The 17,301-nt window shown below is 34.4% G+C and overlaps 1 long non-coding RNA gene across 1 annotated transcript; it reads left to right on the top strand.

The window, feature by feature from the left end:
- Nucleotides 1-16,644: 16,644 nt before the first annotated feature.
- LOC131874802 (uncharacterized) lies at nucleotides 16,645-17,057 on the top strand. Its single transcript, XR_009372163.1, has 3 exons — nucleotides 16,645-16,717; nucleotides 16,840-16,917; nucleotides 17,003-17,057. It is a non-coding gene; the product is annotated as an uncharacterized LOC131874802 (long non-coding RNA).
- The last annotated feature ends 244 nt before the right edge of the window (nucleotides 17,058-17,301 follow it).

Here is a 17,301-nt window from a genome sequence, read left to right on the forward strand (position 1 = left end):
GTTGTTGTAGACCTAGACCCTAGTGAAGAGATAGAGGAAATAATGGATCCAGAGGATCTGGATGAACCTGTGATGCAGGAAATGGACATGAGCAAAGAAGTCGAAAGTCGACAAGACCCCATGAACACCCTAGTCATTGTCACTTCACTCGATATATAGACAACTACTCCACCTAAAGAGCCTGCAAATACACCACGATGGTTGGAAGCTGTTGTTGGAATGAAACAAAGTGTAGTGCCAATTACAATCCCTATGGAAGACATGGTCAGCAGATATTTGGGAAAGGCATCATAGCCAAAGAAACTCAAGATGCAGATAATGCTTGAAGTAGATGAAGCAACAGGTCATTGGATGGCTGAGATAGCCAAACCAATTCTAGGGAAAGATGTAGACAAAGATACTAAGGAGGATTTTACAGTTGAAATGATAGATTTAGGAGTTGGGTCGCGTGTCATGGATGTTAAGAATTTGGAATCATCCACAAAAAGGATAATTTCAATAACATGGAAGGATGAAAAATACAAAAGGGAATTCAAGAAAGTTGTTACTCAGATGGCAAAGTATATCAATGCCATCCATAATCCAAACCCCCAACCTTTGTCACAGATACCGATATCATTTGATCACAAATCTTTAGCCAATCAGAAGATGTTGGACCAGGTTGAAAGGACCATAATAGTTACAATAATTTTCAATAAATGGTTGGATCTTATAATGCAATAGGGATCAGATTATATTGTCAATTTGGTGAAAGTTTACAAACATTCTGAAACTCTGAACAAGGAATTAGAGCTGGAAATGGTGGCTTGGGAGAAAAAAAGGATCAAATAGGTGGCGGTCCTTGCGCAAATGAATGATATACAGAAATATGGGGTGATGAAGTTCTTGGCTAAAAAACCAATAGAAAATTTGGATGATAATATATTGTATATATCAAGGAAGAATGTGGAGTGGCATAAATTGATCATCAAACAAGGTCACAAAGAGTCCACCAAATTGCTCAGAGGATTGACAAACTTGATCGATACAATGCAGAATGATTTGAAGTGCATTGACATCCAACTCATGAAAGACGATGCCAAGACAATTAAGGTAGCCATAGATATGACCAAGATCTTTTAGGAAAGAATAAAATTCATTCAGATGGCAAAATCTTGGACCACAGATGACTTCTCAAAGGTGGCTAGGATCAAATCAATGCTTATAGTTTATTTTGATCATTTGGAGGTACACAAGGCAAAAGTGGCACAAGTGAACATGGATAAGGAGGTGTGGAAGCAAAGGATTTAGCACATTGGTCTGCCTTATTTTCAAGTCATCTTGAGCTTCTTGGTGGCACACATAGAATGGCATGGATCTGTGGCAAAGCAGGACAGATCCATAACCTCGTCTGCCATAGTGGAAACATAGTTAATTCAAGAATGAGGTGTCAGCCTCACAGTGGCTATTGTTTTAGTTTCTTTCCTATTATAGTAAATGGTTTCTTTAACCTTTGGTTAAAATAAAGTGTAATTTTGTTATGTAAAAACTAGGAGTCTAGAGGCTACTTAAGATGGAAAGCTTGTCTTTGTGGAGGTCCGAAAAACTGTGAATTTTTTAGTAGTAGATAATATTTTGGTTTTCTTGTGAATTGTTTGAAAATAGAATGGCCGATTATCAATAAAGTGCTATGATATACAGTCTTTGAATCTGTGTGTTTGAAGATTAGTAATCTTTCTTGAGAAAATTGCTATGGGCATGATATCATTTTATTATCAGTTCTCTGTGATTTTCTGGATTCATGGTTGCCATTACTTATTAACAGACTCATTGTGGATTAAGTTGTGCTAATCCCCCTTGTCGTGTGAGGCATGAGAGAGTATCGATTAGACATCAATATTGCAATGCATTTGTTATGCTCTAAATTTATTAGGTGAACATGTGTGTAAATCAGAGTCTATGAACTAAATTGAATCTTCAGAATATTTTCTTTGTTTCAGTTTAAAAGCATTCTTTTGTGTTGATGGATGAATGCTAAATCATTTCTATGCGTTCTTGTAAAAAGTGTCAACATTTCATTTGTGTATTAAATTCATTGCAAATCATATGAGGAGTTTCCCTCTAATGTGAAGGTTGAATTTTAATTAATTCATCCAATTGTTGGTAATTTGTTTACTTTCATAATCGGGCTTACAAGAGTTACATCTTTGTTCAGAGAGTGAAGAAATTTCTTGAAAGGGACAAATCTATTTACCGATAGATTTTTTGGTGACTCTACTGGGGAATCAAATTATAAGACTAGTCACCTAGTTGCAAGGCTCGAGTCAAAGAGACATACTAGGTCCCAAAGAAGGGAGCTACAAAACCTTAATTTGCAACCCACTTTTTTACCTCAAAGACAAGCAAGAAGTTGGCCTCCTTTCCCATCACCATCATCTCCAGTGTCCTCAGTTTGTCAAGCTCTGACCTTGCATGGTATTACTTTACCAAATATAATCAACCCGATTCCACTCAATATCATACTTCTAATGGTAGTAAATAATCCTTGGGGGGCTGTTGTAGGTCCATTGAACTTAGGTTTAAATTTCAATCCCTTACCCAAGGGTGTTAGAGATCACTTGCCAAAACTTAGTGCAGATGGAAAAATCATCGTTGATGAGCACCTAAATGCATTTAATGTGGCTTGTGGGATAATAGTGGTTCAACACAAAGATGTTGTTGTAAGATTGTTTGTCTAGATAGTAACTAGAGTAGTAGCAGATTGGTTCTATCACCTACCAAATAGTGTGTTAACAACTTGGCAAGATCTAAAAACAAGGTTTGAGGCAAGATTCAAAGTGGTTGAAGATGAACACTCTCTCCTGGCTCAATTGGCCCAGTTAAAGAAATAAATTGTGGAGTCTATGAGGGACTTTGTTGAAAAATTTGATAAGATTGTGCATAAAATTCTAGTTAATCAAAAGCCCTCAGATGATAATCTTAAGTGTTTCTTTATTAATTCTATGCCTTCAGAAGTAGGTTTCCTAATTCACAGGTAAAGAGTTGCAAATTTAAGTGCTGCCAAAACACTTGCAGTTGAGTTTGAAGATGATCTAATCATGACAGGTAAATGGAAAAGAGAAGTACAAACACCCATTTCCCAACCTTCTACTTCTTTTGGCCCTATAATCCATTGACGAATGAATGATGTGATTACTCTTACAAGACAATTGCCTAAAGCTAGTACCTCATACCCATCTCCCTATCAAGATGTACCTAGGAGTAATACAAACTAGTCTTTGGGCTATGGGAACAAGACTCTAAAAGTACCCCTTGCTTAGCAAAGATTAGAAATTGAGGCATCGTCACCAAAAGGGAGTATGTGTGTTTTTCATCTCCCGATGAACATGATGGTAGTTCTTGTCCTGAGATGGTGTGTTACGCACAATTGATGAATTATAAAGATACCTCAAATGAGTGGGGTGAAGAAGAATCTTTAAAACAATCTGGCAACTCTGAAATCCACTTCGTTGAGTACGAGTCATATTTAGAAAGAGGGGGTGATATTTTCATTACTTTATAAGATCCTTCATGCATGGTGCTCACAAGAAATCAACAAAACATAAAGCCCCAGGGTATCTCTTCATCGTCTGTTGTGGCTTTCAAAGGTAAGGGGATTGACCCAAAATTTCACAACAATGATAAAAAATTGCAAGAACCCCAATTTTTAAGGTCTGTTGAAAAGGAAATTTCATTTGATATTGTAGAATTTTGCAAATCTTCTCGAATTCAAATTACACCTGCCGAGGACCTTAACCTAAATCCTAAAGAACTAGATAGGCTCGTACAGTTTGTAAAAGGGAATAATGTACAATGGGCCAATAGAACACAATAGTCAGTAATGTCATATTGCCCTCACATAGTGATGAATTGGTGCACCATGTGGCTTATGAAAAGATTGAAATAACTTCTCTTCAAATAGATGATTATATACCTGCCCTTGAGTCAAAACCATAACCCTTTTACATATCACTATTCATAAATGGTCACAAGTTGAATAATTGTATTATAGATTTAGGTGCATTCGACAATATAATGCCTTCTACAATAGCTAAAGCATTAAGGTTTTCCTTGACAAAAACCTTTGGCAGATGTCATTCTATGGATTCAAAAGAAATTCCTCTACTAGGTCAAATTAAGGATTCTCAAGTAGTTCTTGCTTCTCACCAAAATAAAATAATCAAGTTGACTATTCTAATAGTTGACATCCCAGCTAGCTATGGCATGTTGCTAAATCATACTTTCTGTAGGGATTTAGGTGGTGAAACTAAAATGGATTGGTCTCAAGCCACAATCCCCGTTGGAAAACAGCGACTCATTCTGCAGCCTGAACTAAAGTCTAAATTCACTATTTTCCCTTCTGATGACCCAAGAGCCCACATTTTGTATCATGATTGTCAATTTGGAAACTACATGATTTTATCTGATAATGAGGTAGTGGAAGATCCATCACAATCTGAGGGAGAAGAAAGCCTATGGATAATGGAGTTTGAAGGTAGTTGTGCAGCATCAGGTTCAGGTGTAGGGGTAGTGTTAATCCCACCTTCTTGCAACCATATCCCTTTCTCTTTTAAATTAGAATTCAAAAATACCGACAATACGACTAAGTATGAGGTTTTGTTGTTAGGTTTAGTCGAAGCTAAGAGACTGGGAGTGAAACTCCTGCGAGTTAAAGGAGATGTTGAACTAATTATAAAACAAGTCAGAGGGTTGTTTAATGTTAAAAATGAAAGATTGAAACACTGTCGGAATAGAGTTTGGGATGAAATCAAAGATTTTGATGCATTTTCCATTGAGGCAATACCCAGGGAACTGAATTCAAAAATAGATTCATTAGCAGTCTCAACTTTTTTACTTGTCTCACATCCTGAATTTGTTGATGATATTTACAGAGTAGAGTTGATATATCAGTCTAGCGTTCTAGACAACTCTGAGTTTTGGCAAGTGTTTGAAAGTGACAAACAAATCAATAATTTTATGCAAAGTTTACACATGTTTTTTGTGATATATTTTAAAGGTTCAGATGCAGAGAGTAAAAGAATTTTCACCAAAACGAGTCAAGGAGTTGTCTAATGGAATCATCTAGTTGAAAGGAAATAGGATCCCTAAAGGGTTGGTTTCATCGGAGTATTTGTTTGATCGTCATGATGCTTACAAGAAGAACAAAGGTGACAAATCCCTAGAGGTTCAGGATATTGGAGGTGATGAAAAGATCAACATCGGTAAAGAGAATGAACCTAAATATATCAATATGGGAAAGTGTTGTATGCCTGCAGAAAAGGAGAGGTTCATTAGTCTCATGTTGGAGTTCAAGGACGTGTTTGCTTGGTGCTATGGCGATCTTAAAAATTTCACAAGGGGAAAATTCCAGCATCAAATTCCTCTGAAACCTAGAGTAAGTCCTTTCCAGACAAAGCATAGAAGCTTCAATCCAAAAGTAGCTAAAGATATATTTCAAGAAGTAGATAAAATGTTAAAAGCTAGGATTAAATACCCCATCCATCATTCTACATGGATAGCTAATAGTGTACCTCTTAGAAAGAAAAATGGAGAAATAAGGATCTGTGTAGATTTTAGAAATCTAAATCAGGCTAGCCTAAAACATAACTATCCATTACCAACCATGGACCACATTCTACAAACAGTTTCAGGATTAGAGATGATGTCTATTCTTGATGGATTTTTAGGATATAATTAGATCAGTGTTCAGGAAGGTGATCAACACAAAACTACCTTTATTACTCCATGGGGTACATTTTCTTATAACCAAATGCCATTCAGTTTGATTAATGTCGGAGTGACATTTTAGCATGCTATGGATCTATCCTTTGGTCATTTAAAGGATAAGATCATTGTTCTATATTTGGATGACTTACAATATTCTCAAAAAGATGAAAACATCACCTACGAGACTGAGACAAGTGCTATAGAGGTATCGTGAGCATGAGGTATCCTGGAACCTGAAGAAATTGATATTTGGAGTCGTAGAGGGTAAGTTTGTTGGTCATATTGTTTCTAAGGAAGGGGTGAAAATAGATCCTGAAAGGGTAAGAGCAATTCAACAGCTAACTCTACCATCAAGTACGAATGTCGTTAGATCCTTCTTCAGACAGGTAAAGTTTCTAAGGAGGTTCATCCCGGATTTTGTGGACACTACCAGGTATATCATGAATTTGAAGAGTGAAAAACAAGCTTTTAAATGGAATGAGGAAGGGAAGAAAGCGTTCGACTCAATAAAGAATGCTATTGGTCATGCACCTGTTCTGGTTAATCATAATTTTAGTAAGGATTATTTATCTACTATTATGCCTTAGATCAGGCTATGTTAGGAATTTTATTACAGAAGAATGAGGATAATGATGAAGTCTTGATATCATTCATGAGTGTACCACTAAAAAAGAATGAATTGAATTATTCAATAATGGAAATGCAAGCATATGCACTTGTGAAGGACATTAAGAAGTTCAGGTATAATATTCTCCAATCCCATGTAATTTTTTATGTGCCTCATTTAGTAGTCAAGAGCATATTGACACAACAAGACATAGGAATGAATAATAGAGCCTCCTAGGTGTCAAAAATTCAGGAGTTCAATTTAGATATTAGGCCCACAAAATTGATAAGAGGGCAGGGTTTGTGCAAGCTAATTGGTGAGAGTAAAGAGGAAGTGACAAAGGAATTGCCCTTAGTCTTGTTTGTTGGCCTTCAGGATTCCTAGTTTGTAGATGTTACTTACTACTTGACATATGGAGATTTCCCAGAACATCTTTCTTCAAAAGAGAAGAGGAACTTCATATTAAAAGTTGCTAAGTATGTCATTTTTAATGATGTATTATATAAGAGGGGATTGGATAGGACCTTCTTGTGCTATGTAGATAAATCGCTCCAAGAGTCTCTGTTGAAAACATTTCATGACGAAGCCTATGGCAGCCATTTCTCTTCAACGGTGACTACCTACAAGATTTTAAGGAATTGTTATTATTGGCCAGGGATGTTCAGGGACGTGTATGCATGGGTGGCCAAGTATGAAAAATGTAAGTTGTTCACAGGTAACCCGCAGCTTGCTGCATTACCACTCTGACTCGTGGTTGTAGATGAACCCTTCAAGCAAATGGGGTTTGGATTTTATAGGCCCTCTGACACTTACTTCTAGTGTAGGAAATACACATATCTTTACAGCTATAGACTATTTTACTAAATGGGTTGAGGCCATTCCAGTACGAAAGACATCCTTGGAGGTTGTTTGTAACTTTCTGAAAGAGAAGATCCTGGTTCTTTTTGGGGTCCCGCTAAAAATTGTGGTTGATAATGCTACTAATTTCTCTTCTGTCGAGATTTCTTTATTTTGTTATGATCATGGAATCTCCCTTGCTCACTCTTTTGATTATTATCCTTAGGGAAATGGTCAAGCTGAGTCCAGTAATAAAAGTGTCATAAATATCATGAAAACTTTAGTGAGTGAAAACTTTAAGGATTGTCATAAAAAATCGTATGAAGCCCTTTGGGCTGACATACATCACCAAAGAGGGCTATTAGGATGTCACCGTTTGAACTGGTCTATGGTGTAGGTGCTCAGGTAGCACTTCCTTTGGAACTGGTAGCTACTAAGTTACAAACTGTCATTGAAGACGCTTATTTTCAGAATTCTCTGAAAAAATGGATTATGCATTTGATGAGAATTGATGAAGAGAGCGATAAATTAGTGAACCGGATAACAGAGCACCAGATGAGGGTGAAGAAATATTTGAAAAATGGGCTAGGCCATAGGAATTCATGCTAGGCGATCAGGTAGTGCTCTGGGATAGAAGAAGTGAACCCAAAGGGGCACATACAAAGTTCGAATCGCTCTTGAAAGTACCATTCTTGATTCATGAGGTAAAAGGACCAAATTTATTAAAAATTACAAATCACAATGGTACTGCTCTTCTTCTGACCTATAATGGTCAGGATTTGAAATTATACCAATTGTAAACGAGAGTCCCTCATGGTTCTGTATATAGTATTTTGGTTGATTGGCAATTGTGTGTCTTTTCTATTTTTGTTTCTATTTGGGTCTTTAAATAAAGTCTTCTTGGGATACCAGTGATTTTGAAGTTCATTTCTAGTTCCTTCACAGTTCTAGTCCCTAGTCAGAGCCGATGTTAGTCCTTCCTGCAATTTTCCGTTTTGAATATTCATACTTGCAGGTTGCCTTATTGTGCCTTTATTTTCGTCGAGTCTTTTGTTCTCCTTCATACTTGAACTGTTGAACTCTTTCTAAAAAGTTCAATGGGTTCAAAGTTCAAAGCGCATTTTAGAGAAAAATCATTAGTGGTCTTTGTCTTCATGAGAGCAAGCACACTTTTGTTTTATGTCTTGAGCTCTGAACCCGTGAGCCTTAATTAGTTCAAGGTTCAAAATGTCTTTTGTGAGTCACAACAATATATTGTTCTATAACGAGCAGATGTATATATGTTTTAAGTTAGTTTTCGATCTTTAACTTTGAACCAAATCTCAAGCAGTTCAAATGGTTCAAGGCTTCTGTTTAATAATCATCATTGTTTCCCACTCCCGGTATTGTTGTGTGTCACTCATTCATTGTTGTACTTCCTAAATGAACTTGAATCATTGAAATTTTTGTCAAATGGTTCAAGGTTCATGAGTTCACTTCAAAACTAACTCTAAGGCTTTTTGATGATAATGAAAGTGGCATGGAAAAAAGGAATATTCCTAGCATTCAACAGTTTTAAAATTCTAAATATGAAAAGTAATCATGAGTGCATCAACTACTTGTGCGGAAGTGATGGATAATTAAGAAGGTGTCAGATTTTAGTCATTTCACTGTTACTTCGCACGCTTGAGTAAATCATTATGAAGCGTGTGTGGCTTTATAGATATTTTCTCATCTGATCAAAAGGAATGTATGAATTTATTTCCATAGTTTGTAAGGGTTGCAGGTGCCATACTTGAGCAAATTGGAGGCACTGAAGGTAAAACCAACTCTGATTTCCCGCGAAAGTTTCCAGTTTTCATGGTGGTAACTGGTAAGTTCAGATTGTTGGCTTGATGATGATTATAATGTATTTATCACTTGTTGTCATTGATGAAACACTCTCACACATATCTATGATTACATTGACTACCGGTATAGCTTCAATTGGTTTACACTACCAACCGGTATGTTTAAGGTCTATCCTTAACTGGTACTTTGTATCAACTAGTATGTGCTTAAGAGATAACCTGTGGTAACACTAAGTCAGCATCAGAATGAGGATGAAGATGAAGAAGAAGATCAAGTGGAAGATTCTATGACAATGATTCACTAGTTTTATTCCAACTGGTATTGAGTACTCTAACTGGTATCTGATTTTGTGATGAGTTACCAGCACCATTTATTTGGCGGTCATTTTTGTGATGAGTTACTTGCACCGTTTGTTTGGTGGTTGTTTTTGTGATGAGTTATATTTAAAATGACTAGATACATTGCACCTAGGTAATCGTGTCCCTATGGCAGACATAAGGTTCGCATGTCTATTTAAAGACATCTTAGTGAAGAATTTTCATACAGGATGAAAAAGAGAGAACGGATATAGAAGAGGTGATCTATGCGAATATTTTTACTGAAGAGCGATAAGTGCTTAGATAGAGAGTACTATTGCATATACTTAGAATGATTTGATCAAACAAGTTCTGTGCTACTCAAAACAAATCAAATCTTTCTTGTTGTCTTCTAATCATTACAACAGAATAAAATCCCCTAACTGGGTAAGCTCTAACAAGCTTCATTGTAAAAATCCTCTAACAAGGTGATCCATTAGTTTGGATTCTAAAATCCTTCAGCAAGGTTACTCTTAACAGGGTAGTACTCTTGACAAGGTATAAGCTTCTAATCAAGCTTGGGATCTCTAACAAGATTCATCTCTAGCACAGCTCTTTGTAAGACCCTACTCGGTCAGTTTTCTATTACTGCAGATAGTTAACTTGTGAGTTCCATCTGACCATAGTTTTTACCTATTTGGTTTTTCAACATATAAACATTTGTGCTATGGTGGATGTTCTACTTTGTATGGATGTTGTTATTTCATTTTAGATAGCATGTATTTTGTTCAGATTCTAAGTTAAGTTAATCTACGGGTTAGTGTTTAAAGTTGTGCTTGTTTTGGTGTCACTGATTTACCCCCCCCTCTCAGTGCTTTTCAAGACCTTCAATTGGTATCAGAGCCTAACTTCTTTCAAGCCTAACCACTTGGAAGGAAATATTGAAACTACCATGGGGGATAGAAGCTACTTCAAGATGGTTAAAGAGCTAGATGCTAGCAAAAACGAGATTGAATCTCTTAGGGGAAAACTATGAGTTTCTCAAACCAGAAGGAAAGAGTTATCTGAAAAACTATTAGAAATATCTAATAACAGTTCTTCAGATGAAGCAAATATTGATTCTTTAACAGAAGAAGTTGAAAAGTTGCAGGGTGAGAAAATGAATCTAAGAAGAGAGCTGGAAGGTCTCACTATCTACATGACTCAGGAACTGGAAGCCCAAAGAGCTGCTGAAGATCTTATCAACATAAGAGATCAGGAAATCATAAAGATTAAATGGGAAAAAGATATGATATATGGGGACCTGATTATTGAAATGGAAGAAAAGGAAAACCTAAAGCTAGATCTTGTGTTGGCATCATCTCTGCAAGAGGACCTGTCTAAGCATAATTAAGATCTTGTCAAAAATCTTACTGAAGCCAATGAGAAATTGGAAAAATTCATCAAAAGTTCTACCACGCTGGAAGAACAAATTCAATCACTAAGAATGAAGGGTGATATCTCTAGACTTGGTTTTCATACAACTGAAAAATGTGAATCCTCTGGTACAAAGAGTAACTATCCAAAGAACAAAACTGCTTCTAAAGGCAATAAGACTACCAATAAGAAGGCTTTTAAACCTGTCTTCTTTGTTTACCATAAGTACTGCAAATGTTTGTAGGAACAAACCTAACAGAAATGCAAATTACAATACTAATGCTAGGTATGTGTCTAGAAAGTTTGAAGGACATTGCTACACTTGTGGAATGTATGTGCATAAACATATTGAGTGCAGATATGGATCAAACAATCATGTACCACACATGCCTCCTAGACCTTACCGGATAAGGAATTTTGATAACCAGGTGAACAGGAACTGGCAAAGATCCTATGGCAACTAGTTTAGTCCATTCAAAATGGAAAGGTAACAAATGTTATGTGTAACTTTTGTAATAACCTTGATCATATGGCTATGAACTGCAGAAAAATAATAAAAAGAGGAAATGCAGGACCCTAGAGATCATCTGGTATGGTTTGTTACCGCTGCAACAAACTGGGGAACCTGCCAAAGTTTTGTAGATCAAGGAATAGTTAACTGGTCAACTCTTTCAAGGATTAGAAAGGAAAGTAGAAAATTGATGTTGAGGAAACAAGAGAAGATATGAACCAGACTTGGAAGAAGAAAAGGAAGAATTGCCTATAGAGGAAATCATTCCTTCACCTAGTGAAGAGAATCTAGCACCGGTGAGTTCAGCCTCTCTAATATGGCTAAGGGGAGCATAGGGTATGTGCAAGCTAATGAGTCACAAATTCGCGGAAGTCTGCGCTTTGGAAAACACGCTCTGTTAATGGTTTGGCCTCCCGAGCTGAAAGGTCATAGGGTGCCGAAGCTAAATAAAATGGTCCCCCATTTTGTTACCAAATGGGCCCTCGTTTATAAACAAAACGGGCCCCCGTTTATAAACAAATCGGGGGTTTTTGGATAATTTTTCATTTTCACCGTGACAGTGAATTGACAAGAAGAGATAAAAAAACAGGCCCCCACGCTGTGGTTTCCACTTCAAGCCTCCACCACTATCCCAGGTACACATTCAGTCATCTATTTTCACATTTCATAATTTTCTTGTATATTTTTCTTGTTTTTTGTGTATTATTTAGCTTTTTTTTTATTATTTTAGTTTTTTTTATAGTAGCATATAAATAAATTATTTTTTATATTTGTAAATTCTTGATTTTGATCTAAAATATTTTTCAACAGTTAACCCTAAACCGTAATCAACAAATTTAGAAATCAAAACCAAACCTAGATAATTAACAAAATGAAATGGAAACAAAAACAAAAACGTTTGAAAATGAAATTGAAATAAAACCAAACATATGTACCTAAATTGTTCTTAATCCTCATTAGGCAATTCAAAAGTTACCACTAACTTAGTATAACCTTAAAAGTAATTAACATTACTCTTCAAATTTTAGATATCAAAGTTTAGGCTTAGGTTTATGCCATGTCATGGCATAAAGGTCCTATTATGGTCCTATTATGTCATGTGATGGTATAAAAGGATCAATTATGAACACAATTTTAGAGCAAAGCTAGATAAGTTACTAAAATTGGATTTTGGTTTACATAGGTTCATAAAGGAAGCTAATATGCCAAATATATAATTCATTAATACAAAATAAAAAATATTCTTGATTTATAATGTTGATTGATAATGAGTTTTCTAAATGGGGTGCTAATTATATATACATCCGAAAGATTTGAAAAATGTAATTCCCAAGAAGTATTTTGAATACCTGTAGAAGTATATTGGTATATCTAGAATGTAATTTATATTATAAAATATTTGATATATGATTTGAAGTTGGTAGATATTTTGAGGAGGATTTATTAGATTATGTTATGATTAAGCTAATATTAGAAGAATGGTTTTAACAACATCTTTTGGTTTTAAAAGGTGCACAAGGTTTGAAGTTGAAATCATATTCGATTGTATATAATATTAAATTGTTAAGGAGCAATTTTTTTTTAAAATAGTTAATTTAAGATATTAGTTGAAGCTATTTGAGAACGTGAGATAGTCCTAATGAACACACGAGTTAAATTAATGAACCTAGGACAATCACAATGAACATATGATAGTCCCAATGAGCCTCAAATGATCCTAATGAATGTAGGGCAGTCTTAATGAACCTAAGAAAGTCCTAATGAGCCTAAGAAAGCCATAATGAACTTGGGACAATCCTAATGAACCTAGGATAGTCCTAATGATTATAGGACAATCCTAATGAACCTAGGATAGTGTAAACGAGCCTAGGATAGTGTAAGAAAAAATCACTACAAAAAAGACCTCAAATGCATTAAATGAATTTCCCAATAATGCACTCATGTTTATCTTTTTTTGGTCATTTGGCTACCTTTTTTTACAACGTCTTGGTGTCTACGCCCCTAAGAAGACCTTTTCCTCAAAAATTTCTTGGATCATGAACTCCTCATGTGCACCAAACATAAGTTGCCACTTGGAAGCTTCTAATGCACACAATCCTTTCAATCAATCTACTCCATTGATCTCTCAAAACAATCTTAGTCTTTAACCCTCTATCCTTCATGACTATAAATAAATCATTATATGAGCTATTTTCAAGAACTCTTGTAATGCAATGTTATGTTGCCAATTTAAGCACCTTACATCCTATCTTGGTCACAAATCCATCTTGAAGCCATCAACCTTTAGCTACAACAAGAGTTTTCTTTCTGAGATACTATTGTCTTTCATCTTTTATACATTATCCTTTAACTCGATCTAAAGGTGGTACTTATGCATAGCATAATGGTTTGAAATTCATAGTTTAAGTCCTTTATTGATTTTTTATGCTTGCTTGCATACACATATATTGCTAGAATTTAGCAATTCTTTATAGCTTCTATTTTAGTTTATTTATGAAAGAGTATAAATGAAGCTGTATTTAAAGTCAAAATTGTAACATCCCCTCAATCATTGAGGTAGAATTCAAAATTGATTTCACCTCTAATTATATGAAAAATTTAATTTGTCTGTACATATCAAAATCTTTCAAAATTTTGCATATTAAACAATAAAATATTGTGACGAACAAGTCTCTAGAGTCTTAAAAACCTTTATTTTCATAAAGTGCCAACACTGCATTTTTTCCCTAAAATATTCTCTTTGATTAATACGAAATTTTTAAATGGTTGCCACTAAAAGTATTAGGTTAGCGAAAGGAATTGGGATATTTAAAAATAGGCTTGCATCACTTTTTTAGCTTCATTGAGTTGTAGTTTGTTCATTGACTTAATAATTAAGTGCTTGCAAGTATGATAGTGGACACCTTTGTGCATGAGTGCATCCCTAAAGCTTTCAATTATTAAAATAAAAAGCATTACGATGTGATGATTTGAAGGAGATGTATCCGTTAAAGAAATATTATGGATGGGTATTAATGAGGATCATATAGTATGTTAGGAATTTTATTTGGAATGTTAGTCAAAATAATATTCTAGTTGATAATTATAAATGGATGTGTAAAATATTGTTGAAATTGATTATTTTAAAAGTAAATATTGCAAGGTTAATTTTGTTTTTAATTGTTGGCATGTTGTGTTGGTTTTTATGTAAGAGTTTCATTTCTTATTCAACTTTGTAATAGAACTTGTGTATGAATTGATATCTTAAATTTTATAGAAAGATTATATATGAAAACAAATGATTGCGGAGTTTTATAATAAATGATTTATAGGAAATAATATTTTTTGAAGGTTTTGTAAATTATAATCTTGTGTAGATTTGATTATGGGAGAAATTTAATGGTGAAATATGCTTAACTCTTCAAACGTTTTGATGTTTTGTCTTTACATGACAACCACTTAGAATATAATATGTTTTAAGTAGGTCATTTATAGTCATGGGAGATTAGTTTTTTTTTAAGATTGTCTGAAGACTAATCAATGTAATATGAATTGATGGCAATTATCTCAAAACTATGTAATTGAATTCTAATAAATTATCATGTACACTAAAACAGTAGAAATATGGAGCATCCAAACACACACGTGCATTTTTCTAGATTTATTAATATTATTGTGTTGTATCTCATTATAATTTAGTTTCAAAATAACTTTAAGTTAAAGTTAACAAAATATTATGTTGTCTTAGTAATATTGTTTCCATGCTATATATTCTTACACTAGAAGGAGGATCATCTTATTTCTCACTTCTTTATTGATCTTATGTATGAAATATTTTATATTGATTTTAATAGTTGATGCATTTTACAAGAAATGAATTTATTAAATTGAATATATAATAGATTTATGATGTTTCATTGAAAGTTTTTATTAAGTTTTGTGCACAAATTTTATATTTCAAGATTCAATAGTATGTACATGTATATTTTTTTAAGTTCAATATTATATTATATATTTCATGTGTATCTCATTCAACAACATAGAAATGTTACTATTTATAAATGTTTTTTTTTAATTTAGTAAAATAGATTCTTCTTTGACATAGAGTTGTATATAATTCATGTATATCTTTATATATGCAGGAGTTCTTTGTTATCATGGATGTCTTTGACATAGATGAACTATTAGGTGAAAATCCCCCACCACAACCCCCTCCTCCTCCTCCTCCACCTCCACCACCACCACCACCACCACAACTACCCCCTAGATTGGATGAAATTCATTTAAGAGAATGAATTAATGAAAACCTACAAGTGATTGACCAAAACATTACTGCTATCCAAAATGAGCAAATCATGCCACCCCATTTTGTAGAGTTTGCAAAAGCAATGCAAATTGTTGTCGAGTCAGTTAGATCTGTTGATTCTCAATTAGATCAATTTCATAGACGATGACAAGAGTTGCATGATTTTTATGTTGATGGTTTAACTTATAGGCAAATCACTGATTTGAAAATAACCAAAGCTCATTTATGTCCATATTTTACCAACCCAAAAACAAGAGAACCAATGCAACCTAACCAGAAAAGAATTTCAATTAGGTGGTGTGTGCATCTAGAAATGGCTAGATACTTTTGGGATAGATGGTGGATGGTTTTTGATTATCCACCACATCGTAATTATGAGGTCCCTTTTTATTTTTTGAATAAATTATACTGTGAGTTTGTAATGAACCAAAAACCAAATTATTTTGACATTAAGTCATTCCAGGGTGTTGGTTGTGGAATGCCACAGCATAGATTAGGGGCACGGAGTAATAATCCCCTACCGGATCCACCCATAGTTCCACTTGTTGTTTCATCGATTCCTGCAGATGTCCAAAATACATCATTCATTTCGACATTAGATGCTTTGACTTCCCTCACAGGTAACTTGAGTGAGCAAGCTGCTCACATGGCATCTACTCCTTGATGGATGCCACATATGTGTTCAAGTTGTCATGAGACATGTTCAGGTCCTACTGCTGCTGCAGGATCTACTTTAGTTCCAGCTGAGCATGATGCAGCAGATGATAGTATGATGACATCTTATATGGATTTTCTTTGCTCGGATGTTCATCTTGACTAGGTATAGATATATATACATGTACATGTCAATCTTTTTATACTTCATTAAATATAGGTATAAACTAAGTGCATCTCTTTTTTAATACAATCTAATACTTCATTAAATAAATTTTGTTTATGTAGATAAGGACTACACCTAATATTAGAGTCAATATTGCATCTACTAGAACACAACTTGACACACCTTATGGGGTATAGTATAAATTTCTATCTAGACATTGTACTATCTTTTTAAGTTAATATGTTATCATCATATACTATATAAATTTTCATGTTGATACATTGAATGCTTCTTTCTCCAGGATTCAGGTCATGAGGGACCCTCTACATCACATCGAGAAGAGGGTTTGACTATTGTGACACCATCTATGGTGTGTATCTTATAATTCTTAAATTAAATATGAACTCTTACAATATTGTAACTTAACTTGAAATTATTTAGTACACATATATATGTTCACTAAATATGATTTCATTAAATGCATGTATGCAGGTGGACACTACCATTAGGATAGGTTATCCTCATAATTTTGATCAGAGCCAATTTGAACGCACATCGACATCCTTTGAGGTATTAATATGTAATACTTAATTTGATCTTATTTTGACTCTTAATTTAAGATTTAATTGGACACTTTGAATTTGACCTTGTACAGGAGTTAGCTAGCACTACATTTGGTGTTGATACTGCACAAGATACTGCTAGAGGAGATACTGCTAGAGGATCTGATGAGCATATGGTAAGTTTGTAACTTAATTTATGAATTCTACTATATTTGATAAATGATTCTTTTAATAGTTAATTTCAAGTAATATTTTAATATTATTTTTTTATTGTACAGCATGAGACAAGTGGATCTGGACCACATCCCGGGGACAAGAGAGATACTGCTAGAGGATCTGATGAGCATATGGTAATTTTGTAACTTAATTTATGAATTCTACTATATTTGAT

This window comes from Cryptomeria japonica, chromosome 4, assembly GCF_030272615.1.
Source record: "Cryptomeria japonica chromosome 4, Sugi_1.0, whole genome shotgun sequence".
Lineage (NCBI taxonomy): Eukaryota > Viridiplantae > Streptophyta > Pinopsida > Cupressales > Cupressaceae > Cryptomeria > Cryptomeria japonica.